This window comes from Vidua chalybeata, chromosome 1 (assembly GCF_026979565.1).
Source record: "Vidua chalybeata isolate OUT-0048 chromosome 1, bVidCha1 merged haplotype, whole genome shotgun sequence".
In the NCBI taxonomy this organism is placed as follows: domain Eukaryota; kingdom Metazoa; phylum Chordata; class Aves; order Passeriformes; family Viduidae; genus Vidua; species Vidua chalybeata.
In genome coordinates this window covers 68,667,297-68,672,497 of record NC_071530.1, presented here as the reverse complement: position 1 = coordinate 68,672,497, position 5,201 = coordinate 68,667,297, and positions in this window count along the sequence as shown.

Here is a 5,201-nt window from a genome sequence, read left to right as displayed (position 1 = left end):
GAAGGCGGGCGGAGGGAGGAGACGGCAAACCCCGCCCCGGGGATGGATCGCCGCCTCCACGGCCGCGGAGAGGGCGGCCTGAGGGCGGGGCCGGGACGGGCTCGGGTCCGGGCTCTGGGTCTGCTTCTAGGTCTGCTTCTGCCCAGTCGGTAAAAACAGGCGGACAATGCTGTTCCCGGGAGGCACAGAATCATAAAGGTCGGGAAAAGCCTCTGAGATCACCGAGTCCAACAGCTAAACCATGGCACCAAGTGAACTAGCTGAACTTCGTGCAGTTTTTTCTTGAATGCCTCCAGGGATGGTGATGCCACCACCTCCCTGGACAGCCTATTCCAATGTCTTCTTCACTTTTTTTTTCTGTGAAGAAATTCTTCGTAATGTCCAGCCTGAAGCTTTCCTGGTGCAGCTTGAGGGTACATCCTCTCATTCTGTCGCTGGTTGCCTGGGAGAAAAGGCCAATCCCACCTGGGTTCAACCTCCTTTCAGGCAGTTGTAGAGAGTGATAAGGTCACCCTTAAGTCTCCTCATCTCCAGGCTAAACACCTCTAGCTCTCAAAGTACTGATAATAAATGATGGAGAGCAGCTTAGTGTGCCAGCTCCCTCAGTACCCTTGGGTAAAATCCCATCTGGTCCCTTAAACTTGTGAGTCTAAAGGTCCTATAGGAGCTGCTCAAGACCCTAAACTCACTCACAGCAAGGGTAACAAGAAGACCAGGCAGTTCCACATGCTGCAAATTCTGCAGGGTCAGAAATTGAACCAGCTGTGACACAAACCTGGTGGTCGGCCAAGGTCACCAGAGCAGCCAATGGAAAATGAAATTACAGGAAACTGGAGCCCTTTCATAAGATTGTCTCAGTCCCCAAAAGCAGCTTGTAGTGGTCATTGCATCATTAATTACAGCCACTTATTGTACTAACTTTCTATTTAGGAAGCTCCTAAAATGTTTGCATTCTTGTTTGTACACACAAATCACCTGGCAGGCTGCTGGTTGGCTTGGTGTCTGTATTTCAGTGGCACTGGTACTGTGTAAGGGCAGAATAAACACTAGTGTGTGCCCCATCTCCCTTAAAAGATATCACTATTAATTGCTCAGCTTTTGCTCTTTCATATTCAGCTCCTGAAGGTGTATTTAATTTTCCTTTGCTAGCGTGACTTGCTCTGTGAAAGATGTTTTTGTGTTTGCTTAGGTGCTCTGAAGATCCTCACAATCCAGGCACACAGGTCTATTAGTTTCCTTTCAAAAGACATCTAATAAAATCACCTTTTAGTCTTGGGGCCTTCCCCTGCTCCTCCCCAAAATAAATGTGTTTAAGACTCTCCTCAAGGATAAATATTTTGAAGCTGCTAATGACCTCAGAGTTCTCCTTTCTTAAGTGTTTGATTACAGTTTTCCAAATAGTACGTTACTGTTAGAGACTAGCAATCAGGATGGCACATTTTCCCCCTCATATTGTGGAGGTCACAACGTGTGACCTGAGTCAAATCACATGTAACTGACATTTTCTAATGTAGCCTTGTGTTTCAAGTATGGATGTTCTTTGAACATGATATAGGACTTTTCCTTATGATTACAGATCCAAAAGCCTAACATTTCTCAATTTCAGAAACAACCTTTACTACTTTACAGTTCTAACAGACCTACTTAAAAGCAGGTATTTGTGTTTTAGCCTCTCAGTAGCAATTTCCATCTCTGCTACACTAGACTGATGTGAAATTATTTCACATTTGCAAAAGACTTCAAAAGCACTCTCCCAATGTGTAAATACTTCTGTTGACCTATATCTTTATTTTCCCCTATTCAAACAAAACTCATGGCTTACAAATATGTAACTTGTTAGAGACAGTATTTTGAACATATAAAGACAAACTGTGGGCTAAGTTTTGCTCTGAGATATAGGATCAAGGCTTATTCTGTGAATAAGAGAAGAATTTGGCTCTAAAATGCTAGCATTTGTTTTGTCAAGTTAAAGGAACATTTTTTAAACTGAAACCTTATGAACACAACAATTTTAGTCATGTTTTTTGTAAAGGCCAGAAAAATCACTACAGAAATGTAATGTAATGAATATCAATTGAAAGTTTACTGTAGTAATATTGCTAGCACTAAAATAATGAATCTAGAGAGGGCTCCCTAGAGGACTCATTTAGTAGGTTTCTTCAGATTTATTGTTTGACAAACAAGTCCCTCATGGCAATGCCCTCTCTAGCATTTTATTATTAATGGTAAGATGAAAATTTTTGCCTGGCTGCACTTTTATCCTTGGATAAAATTCTCATGTTCTTTCCTTTAGTTCATCTTCACATTTTCTGCTACTGCCTAGAAGTTTAATTTTGCTTAATTTCTTTATGCTGACTGTATGTCAGTTTAAATAGGCCAGGCTTTTTAATAAAGTCACACTGGAACTTCTGCAAATACATGAACATTTTTCAGTTTTGCCTGAAGACTGCAAAAAGGCATCTTTGCATTCAAAGATGGGTTGCATACTATAGGATTAATACAGACACCAGCAATATTCTGTGCTTACAGAGTGGCATAGAGAAATCGTAACCTCAGACTTATTTTTCTCTTCACCTCTCTAAGACCCAGATCACAATCCATGTATTGTGTCTACAAGAGTGCAATTTGCTCTATGTGTCTGTCTCTAGAAACCTATACCTCCAGGTGTCCTCCTTCCTTTTTTCTTCTCTAGTTTTTCTGTCTTTTCCTAGCACTTATCTCACTGCTTAGGTGAGCTAAGACATAACCACTCCCCCTTCTTATGACTAGCTCATCACATAAACTTCTTTCTGTCCTATAGGTTGTGTGTTGTCACAGGCCCCCAGCTGGGTAATAATTAGCATTGACTCCATAATTCCAGAAGGCTGATAATTGCTTTATTATACTATACTATACTATACTATACTATACTATACTATACTATACTATACTATACTATACTATACTATACTATGCTTACAGATAGTACAATACAGACAGACCAGATTGGTCAATTGAATCCAAACACCATCACCAGTGACCAATTAAGAAATCACCCTTTGGTAAACAAATCTCCATAACACATTCCACATGTGCACAACAGGTGCAGCAAGTGAAGATAAGCATTGTTTCTCATTCTTTTCTCTGATCTTCTCACAGCCTTTCACAGGGTGATGCCTGGGAAAGTTGTCTGTTGCTCTCTGTGGCCAGAGAGCTGCTGCCACAGTGGCGTTATCTTTTCCTTACATACGTGATGTGGTTTATCTTAGCATGTTTTTAAGTGTTTCTTCTTTGTGATGTATTCTTATTCCTGGAGTAGTGATCTTGGGGGTCACAAGATCACAGGTCACAAACCTTACAGCTTTCAGTGTGGCTAAATGTTATGCATTATTGTTCTGTCCCTTTATATATGGGCACATATTTATGTGCTAGAGAAAACACTGGGCCCTTCTTACGGAACATCAAATCATGCACTAAGTCTTCAGACCACGAGATCCTGATGTTTTGTTTGCAGAATGATTGCCTGTTGTAATCTGTACTTACGTACTGTGTGTTTCAGCATAATTGCAGGTTCTCTGATGTGTTGATACAAGCCTGCACAAGAAGTGTTTTGTGCAACTTTGTGGTGGAAGGGAGGAATGGTGTTGACACAATCAAAGCTGATTTTGATATACTGAGGTGATCACTCTATCATTTGTATCACCAGTTTCTTCAGGAAATTTGCATCACCAGTTTCTTCTTCTTCAGTTGTGCAACATTCTACAGTCTGACCAGCACAATAATCTTTTTTTCTTTTTCTGTGATGATCATTCCTGCATCTTTGCAATAATTTCTGTAGTCTTTGTGTTGGGTGTTTGATTGTTTTTCTTATAAATTTTCTAAAATAAGCTTTTTGTAGTGTTAGTGGACTGAACTCAGGAGTTGAATATTTGCAGTTCTTTACCATGACAAGGCAGCTGTTCTCTGATGGAAATGTTTATCCAGAAAGTGGATGTGTTGTGTACTTTATTATTCAGAACTTGATTTCCATGACAAATAGTTTTCCCCTTGAAAACAAGTCCAATAAATCCTGCAAGACTTACTTTGTGATGATTTTAGCATGGTTTTTGCACTGATGATGACGACCTGTTTCAGACATGCATGAGAGGGATTTTCATAGCTTTGCTGCTACAGTGTAGAAAACTACAATATTAGCAAAGGGTCTTAATCACTGATGTCTTTGGAATCTCCTGTTTACGTGGGCTCTGTTTTTTCCTCAGCATGAAAGATATGCTCAGTTCCTGACATCAGGAAGGAATTAGACTTGGACCTATTTACTTAAACAGAGGTTTTTTTTACCAACAGAGAAATATAAACATGAGACTTAATCAGGAGCTAACAAATTATACTCCACTTTTCTTGGCTGAATTGCTGGTTCATTTTCATGCAATCATTAATTCTGAAGGAATAGCCTTTTTGCAGCATTGTGCTTGCTTTGGATCTAAAATACCACGTTCTTGGTCCACAATTCTCAGTAGTTACTGACCACCTGGTGCATGCCTTGAGCTGCCTCTGTCTTCTTACACTTTGCTCTAATGTTCCATTCAAAAACATCCCTGTTACTTCAAACCATTGCAGTTATTTTACCATGAATGTAAATTAATGTATCTCATCTAGCTGCAGATTATCCTCATGTAATAAAAATATAATCTCTTCTATCTTGAGTTATGAATCTTTCCAGAACTCTCAGCATTCAGTAAGGTTGGACAATACATACAATTTTTATCAAGATCCTGTGTACTGGACTATCAGTTTAGGCCTATCTCACTGAAATATTTTCACAAAGGAGTATCTGAGGGGCTAAGCCTCCTGTTTGGAAACTACTGTAATTGGTTAGGCACTATACTGCTATTGAAGGACTTACCTCAAGTGTACCATAAAGTTAGCTGTCACACTGTAATTTATTGCTTAGTTCTTCTCTCTCTGTGCTGTAATGTCTCTCAATATTTTCCTCCAGAATTTCACTGTACAGTCCTTCTGATCCCTTTACAATACAGTTGCAGGAGGTGCCTGTGTTGTGCGGGGTCTAGTACAATTTTCTGTAGATAGAATATGGGCAGATTCCTGTTTACTTTGGTCATCCACTATTTACTTACACCATTCAAACACTGGAGAAGGCTGTTTACTTTGTAGTCATCATCATCATAACTTTTGTGTTTCTTATGACCAGCACTTAGCTACTC